Source organism: Mustela lutreola, chromosome 6, assembly GCF_030435805.1.
Source record: "Mustela lutreola isolate mMusLut2 chromosome 6, mMusLut2.pri, whole genome shotgun sequence".
Lineage (NCBI taxonomy): Eukaryota > Metazoa > Chordata > Mammalia > Carnivora > Mustelidae > Mustela > Mustela lutreola.
In genome coordinates this window covers 70800884-70815212 of record NC_081295.1, presented here as the reverse complement: position 1 = coordinate 70815212, position 14329 = coordinate 70800884, and the positions used below count along the sequence as shown (strand labels likewise).

The window sequence follows — 14329 nt, the reverse complement described above, 5'->3', positions numbered from 1 at the left end:
TCAACGTAATCTCTTCCAGTCCTGTCCATGTTGATGCGAAAGTTGGGTATCCATCCTTTCTGATGGCTGAGTAATATTCCATTGTATATATGGACCGCATCTTCTTTATTCATTCGTCTGTTGAAGGACATCTCAGCTCTTTCCACAGTTTGGCTATTGTGGACTTTGCTGCTAGGAACATTGGGGTGCTTGTGGCCCTTCTTTTCACTACATCTGTATCTTTGGGGCAAACTCCCAGTAGTGCAATTGGTGGGTCATAGGATAGCTCTATTTTTAATGTTTTGAGGAACCTCTGCACTGTTTTCCAAAGTGACTGCACCAGCCTGCATTCCCACCAATAGTGTAAGATGGTTCCCATTTCTCCACAGCCCCTCCAACATTTGTTGTTTCTTATCTAGAGTTTACCTGTATTCTTCGTATCACTTAGGAATCTGTGTCTGGGTTTATACAACTGATGTGTGGTCGTAGGGAAAACTGCCTGAAGTACTGGAAGAACTTTCTGATTTCCATTCTCTTGGCTCCTCCCAAGCCCCATCCCGGAAAGGGAAATTTTACTCTCTAACAGAGTAAAACTGGGACCCCAGCAGGGACTGGTCCCGTGCCTTGAAGCTCTGGGGAAGGCTGAGAGGGACAGGGGAGAGACCTCTGTGCAACGGCACGTATGGGCTGTCAAGTCTGTGACCATGAGTAGCCCCTCCGTTTGCATGCGACAGAGCTGAACACTGAGCTCAGGTTTGTCAGAGTGACTGGAATTGCACCTTCTGTGGTTTCTGTTCAGAGCTCCTAAAGGCAGCAGTGTTCTTGTCAGCCATAAAGACAGGCACACGGGAACTGATCGTCTTTTCAGAGCACGAGGACCGCAGCGCCTGGTCTCTGTCCCTTCTCTACACCAGCGTTCCAGGACAGAAAACAGAGCTTGGGTCTTCAGAATCTCCTCTAGGTAATTAGCATTGAAATATTTTTTTTTCACCCCCCCCCCCAAAAAAAAAGAAAGGAAGAAACTATTAAAAAATGAAAAAAATGTAATCTCAACAGATAATGACTTTAGAATATCCTCTGATAAAACAGATTTGCCTTGCATGACAGTGCTGTTATTTTAACACTGTGTCAGAAGGCAGTGTTCCTGTTTCTTCACCCCAGGCTTGGAAGGCCAGGCCCTTTTACAGATTACCCGCAGTAGTCCCAGACTCTCGCCCTTGGAGAACCTATTTCTAAACCTGATCCCTTTCCATGTGGGGAGGCAGTCACACAGCCCAGCTCACTGTCAGTAATTCCTTAATGCTATTAAAACGAGTGGGAGGAAGAGGGTCCCTCTTAATTATCTATTCTAAGAGGATTTGGCCCCTAAGATGCTGCGGAGTGCTATCATTTGGTGACAGTGTGCCTTTCTCACTCGGAGGTGGCAGGGGCAAGATGCTGAGATGCTTGGAAATGAAGCGTGAGGGATCACCGGTCTGTGACGGTTGTCCTGGCTTCTTGTGTTTGTAATAAACGTGATACAGTAATACGAAAGGTGTTTGCAGAAGCGCCCATCATTTCTGCGTAGCAGAACAAGTGTTTCTGTTTGGACAGAGTTTTTAGAAGGGTGGGAAAGCTGTATCTTTCAAGGTGAGTGCAGTCATGTGAACTTGGACACCTGGCTTCTCAGGTTTGTTGCAGTTGGTTGAGTCAAGGGGATTCACATCTAGAGGGGATTGTAGACCAGCGTCCCGACTCCGTTTCCTTACCCATTAGCATCTTTTCCTGGAATGGTCATACGTGTCATACATGTACACATGCATTCGTCATACATGCGCAACTGGACTTGAAGTTTAAACTGACTAGGCTGGTTTAGAGCCCTGTCCCATTTCTGGTTTTTGTTTCTGTTTTTGTTTGTTTATTTTTTCTTCTTTGTCTGTGGGAAGGCCATTTTTAAGTCCTTTTGTGAAGATGGGAAAGAACACAGAAGTGAGAGGCGACCCGGGGTCTTTGAGCATCGAGCTTACACTTAGTTTCTGCTTCACAGATTGAAGTGTTCCTAATGAATAGTGTGGGAGGGAGAATGGCAAGGGCCACTCAGGAAGGAGAATAAAATTTTAAAATTCAATAACTTTATTTTTATTTTTATTTTTTTTCAAAGATTTTATTTATTTTTTTGACAGATCACAAGTAGGCAGAGAGACAGACGGGGGGGCAGGGGGAGCAGGCTTCCTGCTGAGCAGAGAGCCCAACGCAGGGCTCCATCCCAGGACCCTGGGGTCATGACCTGAGCCGAAGGCAGAGGCTCAACCCACTGAGCCACCCAGGCGCCCCAAAATTCAGTAACTTTATTATTGTACACTAGTGGAGGTCCTTTGGAGATTATGACCCCTTCAGCCGTCTTCATATCAAGAAGGCGGTGAAGGAGGTGCATTTTTAGGTGAGAACTAAGGCTTGACTGAGAAGTTGGAAAGTGGGAAAGGATTCTGGGGAACAGACAGTTTATAGTAATGGTTTTCGAATGTGTAAGAATCCGCTATCTTCCTCTTTAGGAAGAAAACAATTTAAAAGGAAATGTGCTTAAACCTGCAACATTAGGAAATTATCTAAATATAGATGCTCCCAAAGTAATTTGATAATGCCCAGAATGAATTCTGAAGAGAGATGATATGTCTGTCCTTGGAGAAAATGGGACCTGTCCTCAGAGTGGAATAACTCATCACTTAGGTAGATTCTGTTTCTGTCAATGTGATTGATCTGTATTCTTGCTGATGTACATTTGCATTCATGTATAGTACTTTATAGTCAAAATTCATGTATCTTTGTTGCTTCTATGTCTGAGGAGATGATTGATTCTTCTAGTGAGTGTCATAATTCAGTAATCATGCTTTCTCAATCTTGTCACCAGAAACAATGACTATTAATGCTTATGTCTGTAAGTAGATACCTAATTTTTTTTAAAAAGATTTTATTTATTTATTTGACAGACAGAGAGATCACAAATAGGCAGTGAGGCAGGTAGAGAGAGAGGGGGAAGCAGGCTCCCCACCGAGCAGAGAGCCCGATTTGGGACTCGATTCCAGGACCTTGAGATCATGACCTGAGCGGAAGGCAGAGGCTTTAACCCACTGAGCCACCCAGGCTCCCCGATACCCGATTTTTAAAATAATTCTAAGACTTAACATATACATGCATCGCTCCATTATAAACACTTAAATTACCGAGACTGGAAAAAAAAAAAAAAAAAGCATTTGAATGCCCTTACTGAAAACTCATTTATTCTGGTTTATATGAGCTATGTTAACCACTGTGTAAAACTTATAAATTTATAAAACCACTTAGCTCATTGCATTCAGCATATCACTACATGGCAATATTTTTTTCTAAAGATTTTATTTTAAGTAATCTCCACACCCACTGTGGGGCTCAGACCCACAACTCTGAGATCAAGAGTCTCATGTTCCAAGAAATGAGCCATCAGGCTCCCCTAAATGGCAGTAATTTTAAAACTAATCATTATTGTTTAAGGAAAAGTCAAGCAAACTTATTTTTTTGAAAAAAGATCCATTTATCTGATAAAGATGCATTAATATAAATATAAAATAAAACACATTTTATATAAAATAAAAGCGATATAATATGAAAATACTGCTATAGTCTAGCTGCATAAGTAGGTAAGTCAATGATATTTTCATTGTCTCTCAACAAATTAGGACCTTAGAATAAATTGTGGGTTACATTATAGATTGTTGTATTTGAATAGTCCTCTGATTTTACAAACGAGGAAACAAAGATCCACAAAGACCACTCAGTCATGTAGCAAGGCTTGGAGAAGCAGGAACCAGACTCGGGTGGGAGCCATCTTCTGGGTCTCAGCCCAGGGTATGTTCCGTTGTCCAGAATCACCAAGTGTAGATTTTGAGAAGGGCAGTGGAGGTATGTGCTGGGAATACTGATATGGAGAATAGATATTTGGTGTTTGTACCATTAGGGGAAGAGAGCTATGAGCCTGACAAAAAAGCATTTAAGGAGAGCTAGGACCAGGAACTGTACATCACCAAGCCAACTCCCCTGTCCGGGACTCCTGTGAAAGGTAGCCATTTCCAATGTGAAGGACTGTATAACATGACAACTACTTTAGAATCTGAATTTCATCTTTCTGTGAAGGAAACGTCTAACATTTGTTAGTGTGTACTCTGTGTACTTTGCTAGGTACGTTGTTCATGCCTTCTCATTTGATTCTCACTGTACCCTGTGAGATAACAATTCTCCATCTAAGAGTATTCTAGAAAAATGAAGGAACTTACCCTTGGTTGCTTACCAGGTTGTCACTAGAGCTTTTGCTCTTTGACACTTATGTCGTCTCTCTCAACCCACAACTCTATCATTATATCAGAAAAAAATGAGAGAAAAAAAGGTGTTATAGACTTGAAAGTGATACACAGTATTCCTATGGATCCCAGCCAAAGATGTTTAACATGATAAGGGAAAGCAGTGATATAACTCTTGAGAGTTTTAAGAAGCTAGTAATTTTAGATACAGAAGCTCGCAAGCCAGATTTTAATACCATCAGTTGATTCTGATGATTTGCTCATTTTCAGATCTCAAAAATTTAAACATTTCTGAGTAAAATTTCCAGGTCAGTTGTACTTTGTAAGGGATGTAAGTTCAATATTCCATGGGCTAATTTCATTTCATGAGCTCCCTTTGTTATAATGAAACTATAGGGTCTCCCCCCCCCCCACTTCTTTGTTAATACCAATTACTGAAGAAGTATAAAAATTGCCTGGGGTGCCTGGGTGGCTCAGTGGGTTAAAGCCTCTGCCTTCAGCTCAGGTCATGATCCCAGGCTCCTGGAATCCCCACATCAGGCTCTCTGCTCAGCAGGGAGCCTACTTCCCCCCCTCTCTATCTCTCTGCCTGTCTCTCTGCCTACTTGTGATCTCTGTCAAATAAATAAAATTTTTAAAAAATTGTTAAAAAAAGAAGTATAAAAATGACTTTATAAAAATGGCTCATGCTGACACTTAAGGATTACTAATAAACGTTATTCTGCTTCCAAGGGCATTAAGCACTTGTCAAGAATGGTCAGAAATAAGTGTTTTGGTTTTTTAGATGTTCTAGATAGCTCAGAGTTGCTCTAAATGCTTCATCACGTTTCAAAAAGTAAAACAAATGAGATGTTCAACGAGTCCCCGAACTATTTTTGACTGTAATCTTTCTTTGATTAAAAAAATCTCATGGCTTGATGGACATGATTATAAATCATAATGGTTTTATTTATTTTATCTCCGTTGTTTGGATCCTGGAAAAGTGATATATTATTAAACCCCCAGTCATCTAATTTTAACCAAGAAGCATTCTGAAGTTCTTGACTGTAGCTTTAGAGAGAATCTGAATGTGTCACATTTTCCTGGACTGACCAGCCCTGATGACCATGTCTTGTAAAGGTGACACACCTATGTCGGATGCTGTCACGCAGAGGGCAGGGGGAGTGTGTGTGAGGCATTCAGAGCTGCTCTGCCACTTTCTCTGTGGTCTGAAGTACGTCTTCAGTCTCAGTAAGCTGTATCTGAATTTACAGAGCAAGACTAGTACCAACTATTTCATAGGATCGCTGTGAGGTTTAAATAGTAAAGTATGAGAAAGCTTGACAAGAATTAGTATTCTTCAAATGCTTAAAGGGGCAGAATCTTTGTTATGCATCTCTCCCCCACATAGCTGGGATAATACATTGCATACAGTAGGTGCTTAATGAATGCTGATAGTGGATTGGGACTGTGGGAAAAAAAATACTGCCCAGTAAGGAGCAGAGGTCCACTAACATCAGATATTGCCTCACTGCTGGCAGATTCCTTCTTCTGGAGTCAGCTGCAGTGTTCTGGGGTTGCTCTGGTATTCCAAGGCAGCCTTAAGGGTTTGGTCTCCTCTGCCCTCTCCTTCATTACAGCAGGATTTCTCAGCCTCCACACTAGTTACAATGAGGACCAGACAATTCTTGGTTGTGGGAGATCATCTTGTGTGTGCGTGTGTGTGTTTTAAAGATTTTATTTATTTATTTTAGAGAGAGAGAAAGTGAGAGATAGAGCACGAGGGGCAGAGGGAGAGAGACAAGCAGACTCCTCGCTGATCAGGAAGCCCAGACGTGGGGCTCAATCCCAGGACCCTGGGATCATGACCTGAGCAAGACAGACACTTAACTGACTGAGGCACCCAGGCGCCCCCATCCTGTGCATTTTAAGATGTTTAGCCTCTACTTATTAGATTTGGTAACACCCTCTTCCAATTTTTGTTATAGATTTATTGTAGCAATGAAAATGTCTCCAGACATTGTCTCTTGTCCCAGGCACAGAGCTGTCCCAGGGTGAACACTGTGGTCCACAGCAGACATAGGGCATTCTACGCTTCGCCATGTGATCGTTGTTTTTTCTGTGCCCCTCCCAATAGACAGCCAGTCCCTACAGGCAGCACTGCATCTCTCTCTCTGAGCTACCATCCCCACACTAGTAGAAGAGAAACCAATAGAGAAGGAGGAAAAGATATCTAAAGAGGAAGAAACATAATAATTGTATTGGTCCATTCTGTGTCGTGGGTTTTGTTTTGGGGGGAACCAAAATAGCAAGGGTTCATCATCTCCCGAGAACTCTTTTCCTGAAACCATTAATGTCACCATCTTTTTTTCATATGCTCCTCTCCCCTATGCTGTGATCATGGATAGAATGGTGCAGTTTGTCTACTCAAAGTAGATGTTAATTTGGGATTGAAGACTTGAGACTCTGGGCTTCAAAGTCCGGGCAGAGATCAAAGGGACCTCTCTCTCTCCCTTAAACCCTGGAACACCTTCCGCAGCTGGGCTCCAACCGTCTATTCCCTGAAAATCCCCAAATATGTGTCTCTAGCTTAGAACCTCTCTATGAATCCCAGAATCACATTTTCTAGCCCCTGGAGAGCTCCTCTTGTATATTTCACAAGCTCCAAAACCAGAAACCTGGCGTGAAAAGGCCTGAGCACATCGTGTTCCTTCCTTGCTCCTGTTCAGCTTCCTTCAGGATTCTTTATCCCGGGGAGCAAAGCCGTCCCAGCCCTAGTGCTGGGATCTGGAATCAGAATCTTCCTTTGCCACTGATGACTCAGTGACCTTCTGCAGATGGGTTCTCCTCTTGTTGCCTCATTTTCTTCATCTGTCAGATGGATACTGATCTCTCAGGGCTGTTGTGAAGATTACATGAGATATAATGTGTGCAAATTGCTTAAATGAAATAATGCATGTAAATCAGGGCGGGGAAAAATGCCTTTTCTGCTTAATAAATGATAGATGCTGTTATCTTTGAAAAACATGCCTGAACAAACTGGCCTTTCTGCCTCCAGTTTTACCCAGTCTGTCTGTCTGTCTGTTGCCTGGTCCCTGGACACACAGATTCCTTAGTGTTGGCCATTGCCTTCATGACCAAGGTTAGCCTTCAGCATGATGTAGATGGCCCTTTGTGATGTGCCTCCTACTTACCTTTCTCACCATGGATAACATCCTGACCTCACCGTGCCAGCCCCTCAGGCTTCCATGCCTATGCCGGCTGTTCCCTCTTCCTTGTTTTCTTTTCTCTTTTTCGTTGAACGAACATCTGCTCTTTAAGACAGAGCACGGCCATCTCTTCATCTTAGAAGCAATGGTCACCCTCCACTTGGTCACCGCCCTCTGAGATCATTGTTGCACCATGTGCCTGTTACCACGCCAGCACTCCTTGCTTGTGTGTCTTCTGGCACTTACCAAGGATAACTCATGTTTCTTGATTGTGTCCCCCACTATGTTGTGACTTCTTGACATCACACTCGTTTTGGTTTCCTATTCATTTTGGTTTTCTATGATGCATAGCCCATTTCTTGGCATTTAGTAAATGTTTAATAACTATTCAAATAAAGCTGGGGTTCTGTAGGAGTGAATCAGGCAGTATAGACTTAGCAAAGTGCAGAACAGTTGAGTCAGAATGAATTGATGGAATTAACCAGCAGAAATTAGGAATGAAGAAACTATGCAGGTATCTTTATTGGATATAAACAGGAGATCCATAGATACAGAATCTAAAACAGAATCTTAATGCTGAGATCAAGAAAGAAGTTCTAGCTGAGTGAGATAATCTGTAATAGGTAGCAGAAGAAATACCAGGGCATCTGGGTGTTAAGGTGTGCTGCCTCCCTTTATTGCCTCCGACTTCAAGGAACTAGATCTTAAGAGGGAGAAATAACAAAAGAAAAAATAAATCAATTCTTATAAGAGTGCTATTTAAAAAGGTATGTACCTAGCGTTAGGGCAATAGAGACGAAATAATTTTTCAACAGATGGAGTCATGTCATTGCCTGGGGACCAGAAGTGACCAGCTGAAACATCAGAGGCAGATGTGTGGTGGGTAGATATTTTACACCAGCTTCAAAGCCTCCAGTGTCAATAACAGCTTCATGGAAAGAGCCTGATCAAAGATCATGTTCAAGAGGCCAGGCTGCTTCACGATCACGTGACATCAGCCTGCAAAACGTGCCAGTATTTTGTCATTTTCTGCCTGAGCATTTCAAAAACTAGTTTCCTGCTAAAAAGAACAGTCTCAAGAACCCCCCTTTTTTTTAATCATGAAGATTATTTTTCACGTCTGTGATGTAAAGCAGGGAAACGTGGCCCCCAGTTTTCTTGGCACTAAGGAGGTGACCAAAACATCACTGTGTAACAGTACTAACCCTTTAAATGATGGTTTCTTTGAAGGAACCCATATTGTTCTGATTGGACAAGGAACATGTTGGTACATTGCCAAAATGTCTCCTTTCATAAATCACATTTGAAAAGCCTCTGACTATGTTCCATCTTTCAAAATCTCATCTCACCTTCTGAAAAGGGATTTTTCTCTCTTTTCTGATCTTACCGATTCAGCACCACATAGCTCTCCTCCATTAGGCTAATGAACGAATTTCCGTTCCCATGATTTGCACAGCGCCTTGTTTTTGAGGCGAAATAACAATGAAGTCACAGCGCTAGTTGTATGTAATGATTCAACAAACTGTACTTGTGAATCAGTTGTCAGGGTTTGAAGTCAATATTTGTCCACGTCTCAAAACCTTATACCAACCCCCGGAAGATTTGGCTCTTGCCTATTGTGTGTCGAAGGAGCCAGCATCCTGCTAAACCCAGCCTCGAGTCTGTAAGATCTGGACCACCTCAAGGAAGACATTGAACCGACAGGCGAGAAGGAACCTCTCTCAAGGCTTGAGATGATTTTGCCATTTCACAACTATCCTATTGAAATTCCCTTCCGTTCCTGCAGAAGCGCATGGTTGCTTCTGCCAACAGGTTCCTGCCAGGAACTGGAATGAATCCCTGCAAATACTCAGAGTAGCAGGGGTGGAAGAGCTCTCTTCCCCCCCCCCCCCCACGCTGCTTCTGCTTCTGGCAAAGGTTGGGGTGTTGGCAGGGACGCCCCGCCTCTGCACAGTCTGCTCCGGGAGGCGGGGGATTCCTCTTACTTCCAATTACCAGTTTCTTTATATGTGAGAGGACATTTTTTGGCACATGATCCTCATTTCTTCATGTCTGACTGACAATGCCCCTCCTAATTTATTTTTTTGGCATGCCTTATGCTGTGTTAAGATGTCAAAAGGTATGTTCAAAGTATTGGAATGAAGGCTGAATTTACACTCTGCAGCTTCCAGGGGGTATGGGATGTTAGAAATTGTCTCTTGGGAATAGAGGGTACAGTGCTGGGTAATAGAGGACAGTGAGCGTGATTCACTTGCCTGCTTGCAAAAGTTGGAGGACCCTTTAGCGAACACTGAATCGTGAAATCTTTAACTTGTAAGCATGTTTAGGATCTGGAAGTTAGTGTGATCTATGCCCAGCTGAGGAAGTTGGGCGAGGCATACTTAAGTGATTTGCCCGAAATCACCCTTTTGGCTCGTGCTAAATACTATACTAGGATTCTGGTCTCCTCTCTTTGTTCTGTATTGTTTTCATTGTATTGTAATGTTTTGCAAGTTGTAGGCTCTCAGTGATGTATTAGATACAAGTTATCCGCCTTCATAGTTCATTCTGCATAGAGGAGGGAACAAAATAAGATCTTCTCCCCAATTCCCCTCCAAAACCAATTCTGGCTAGCTATGTCACCATCCTGGAGGGACTGGTTATAATTCCTGTAGCTGGACTGAGGTTCCTGGAAAAGGGGTCACTTCAGTTGATTTCCCCTCTCCCCAGTGGCTGGAACCTTAGTTGAAATGCCAGCCAGCTGAAACACGTCAAAATCAATCTGTAATTTTGGAGGCTTGGAAAATCAGTTCCAATGGCCAGCCCTGGACAGTCTGTTCTATTCTACTATTTGAAACATTAGTAGCAGATTTGTGAAAGGCACACTCAGGAAGAACAGAGCTCCCAAATTGTTTCTTCAGAGGGAATGAGTATATAAACAACTAATTTGAGTAAAAGTAGCTCAGAGAATCTTTTAGGTTCTGGTTGAGAATCTTAAATGCTCAATTAAGTAATTTTTAAAAAGCTCTTGTTAAACCTGTATCAGGACGTGTTTTTTTTTTTTTATTTTTTAAATATAAGGTTAATGAAACTGCATTTCAGTTCATAACAATTGCTTCTAAATTCATTGGTTGGATGGAGAAGGTTTTGTTGGTAATGATGGTAGAACAGGTCCGCCACACACCTTGGCCGGATTGTGTTATATATTCAAGAAGGTAACTCACGCTCAATCCACCTTTGGATTTAAAGCAAATGCTACACATAATGGCAGTTAAAATACAGAGGGTATAATAGCATGGTTATCTAAGACAATGATTCTTTTTTTCTAAATTTTATTTAATTTTATAAAAAAATAAAATTCAGTGTTCCAAAATTCATTGTGCACCACACCCAGTGTTCCAGGCGATATGTGCCCTCTATAATACCCACCACCAGCCTCACCCCTTCCCACCCCCGCAAAACCTTCAATTTGTCTCTCAGAGTCCACAGTCTCTCATGGTTCATCTCCCCCTCTGATATCATTTTTCCCTCCCTTTTCCTAATGTCCTCCATGTTATTCCTTATGTTCCACAAGTAAGTGAAACCATATGATAATTGACCCTCTCTGCTTGACTTATTTCACTCAACATAATCTCTTCCAGTCCCGTCCATGTTGATACAAAAGTTGGGTATTCATCCTTTCTGATGGAGTCGTAATATTCCATTGTATATATGAACCATATCTTCTTTTTTTTTTTTTTAAGTTTTTAATTATTTATTTGACAGAGAGATCACAAGTAGGCAGAGAGGCAGGCAGAGAGAGAGAGAGAGGAGGAAGCAGGCTCCTTGCCGAGCAGAGAGGCGGATGCGGGACTCAATCCCAGGACCCTGAGATCATGACCTGAGCTGAAGGCAGAGGCTTAATCCACCCAGAGTGGCACCCAGAGTGCCACCCAGGCACTCTGAACCATATATTCTTTATTCATTCGACTGTTGAAGGGCATCTTGGCTCTTTCCACAGTTTGGCTACTGTGGCCATTGCTGCTATGAACATTGGGATAGAGATGGCCCTTCTTTTCACTACATATGTATCTTTGGGATAAATACCTAGTAGTGCAATTGCAGGATCATAGGGTAACCCTATTTTTAATTTCTTAAGAAATTTCCACACTGTTTTCCAAAGTGGCTGCACCACCTTGCATTCCCACCAACAGTGTAAGAGCATTCCCTTTCTCCACATCCTCTCCAACACAGACACAGGTTGTTTACTGTCTTGTTAATTTTGGCTGTTCTAACTGGTGTAAGGTGGTATTTCAATGTAGTTTTGATTTGAATCGCCCTGATGACTAATGATGGTGGACATTTTTTAATGTGTCTATTAGCCATTTGTATGTCTTCTTTGGAGAAGTGCCTGTTCATGTCTTCTGCCCATTTTTGGACATGATTATCTGTTGTGTGTTTGTTGAGTTTGAGGAGTTCTTATAGATCTTAGATATCAGCCCTTAATCTGTACTGTCATTTGTGAATATCTTCTCCCATTCCGTGGGTTGTCTCTTTGTTTTGTTGACTTTTCCTTTGCTGCGCAGAAGCTTTTGATCTTGATGAAGTCCCAAAAGTTCATTTTCACTTTTGTTTACTTTGCCTTTGGAGACATATCTTGAAAGAAGTTGCTGTGGCCAGTGTCGAAGAGGTTACTGCCTATGTTCTCCTCTAGGATTTTGATAGCGTCCCACCTCACGTTGAGATCTTTTATCCATTTTGAGTTTATCGCTGTGTATGGTATAAAAGAATAGTTGAGTTTCATTCTTCTACACATAGCTGTCCAATTTTCCCAGCACCATTTATTGAAAAGACTGTCGTTTTTGATGGCATTTCTGAAAAGGGCAGGGATACCAAGCTTATAATGTTCCGTTTTCCTCCCTGGAATACATATGAAAACAGTGAGAAGGGATATTTGATGTCAGAATAATTTGCAAAGGAAAGTATCAGACAGACTTTAGTTATGAACTTGCTTGCACTCTTGATTTCGGTTTGGGTAATAATGATCTCAGGGTCCTGGGATCCAGCCCCGTGTTGGGCTCTGTGCTCAGCAGGGAGTCTGCTTGGGATTCTCTCCCCTCCCCCTGTCCCTCTCACTAGCACCCTCTCTCTTTCTCAAATGAATAAATAAATAAATATATTTTTTTAAGGTTATATGAAAAAAAAGGAAAAAGTTTCGGGTACCATTGGAAACCCCCTCCTATTACATCCCATGCTCTACCCTCCCTCCTTGGAAGTAACTGGTACTTCATAAAGCCTTCACCTCCCTGTTTTTGTACTTTTGCTGTATATGTTTGTATCTGATTGTTTAGAGCATTTGATTCTATATTTTAAAACTTACATCAGTGTTTTCTTATCCCACGTACCTGACTTTGTGGAATAAATGCCTGGAAAGGAAATCAGTGGGTCTAAGGATGTACACATTTTTAAAGTTGGATACGTATTATGACATTGTTATCCTCCCAGTATCTTCCCAGGCCCATGCTTACTCCACACTTCTCCATCACTGCATCTTTTCAATTGTTTTAACCGTGTAAATTTGATAGGTATAAAATGATATGTCATGGGTGCCTGGGTAGCTCAATGGGTTAAGCCTCTGCCTTCGGCTCAGGTCGTGGTCTCAGGTCCTGGGATTGAGCCCCGCATCGGGCTCTCTGCTCAGCAGGGAGCCTGCTTCCCTCTCTCTCTCGCCTGTTTCTCTGCCTACTCGTGATCTCTCTCTCTCTCTCTCTCTTTCTCTGTCAAATAAATAAAATCTTTAAAAAAATGATATGTCATGACTTCACTTGGCATAAGGTTGGACATTTTCTCTGTGTTAATAACTTTTTTCAAATTTTTGTAAATTTGCCTGTTTATGTTCTATTATATTCTGTTTTTCCAATGGGGGTATTGTTGCCATCGTTGTTTTTAACCATTGATTTCCTTCTTTTTTCTTGCCTTCCTTCCATCCTTCCTTCAGGTAGGCTCCATGCCCAGCCTAGGGCTTGAACTCATGACCCTGAGATTGGGAGTCACATGCTGTACTGACTGAATCAGCCAAGAACCCCTAACCATTGATATCTAAGAACTCTTTATATATAGAAGGGACAGTATTCCTTTGCCTGTTCTATATGTTGCAACTTTTCTTTGTTTGCAGTTTGTCTTCTAAACTTGACTACAGTGGCTTTGCCGTGTAAGAATTTTAAATTTTATATATTCATAGCTTTTCTTAACAAAAAAACTTAATGGATTTTGGCTTTCTTACTATGACTAAAATACTTAAGGAATTTGTGAAGTGCTTTTAACAGAAAAAATTCTAACTTGTCATGAGTAATTCATATAATAAGCAAATGGAACATTAGTAAAAATAACATTTCCCAGAATAAATAGGGGGGGAAGTTATACACTTAAAACAATAACAATAATGAAACTTTGAAGTGAAACGCAAGCAATTCTCAAGGAATTAGAATTCAGACACTGCTTCCAGTGGAGAGACTACAATACTGTTCATGGAAAATAGGACACAATTGAGTAAAAAATGGAAAAAATATTAAGAGACTAAAATAAATCTGAAGGAAAGAAATACAAAACTCACAGCCAATTGTTCTATTTACATATTACTTGAGATTTATGATTAATTGGGTAAGATTTACAAAGGACTTTTTATTACACTTAATGAGGGTTATTTGGGCATCTGTTCAACTTTAATGAAACTTAATTTTTTTGTTCATTATTCAGTCAACATGTATTGATTACCTGTTGTGTTCCAGAAAAGAATTAGGGGGTGATAATTTTGGCTTCTGAGATCGATCCCTACAAAATTGCATATACCTGACCTGTTTTTTCCCTGCGGCATCAGCACTGGCCTCTGATTCA

The 14329-nt window shown here is 41.5% G+C and overlaps 1 protein-coding gene across 3 annotated transcripts in view; it reads left to right on the top strand.

Moving 5' to 3' along the window:
* The window catches only part of TMEM200A (transmembrane protein 200A), an 85898-nt gene that overhangs the window by 20921 nt on the left and 50648 nt on the right, over nucleotides 1-14329 (top strand). The window lies entirely within an intron of this gene.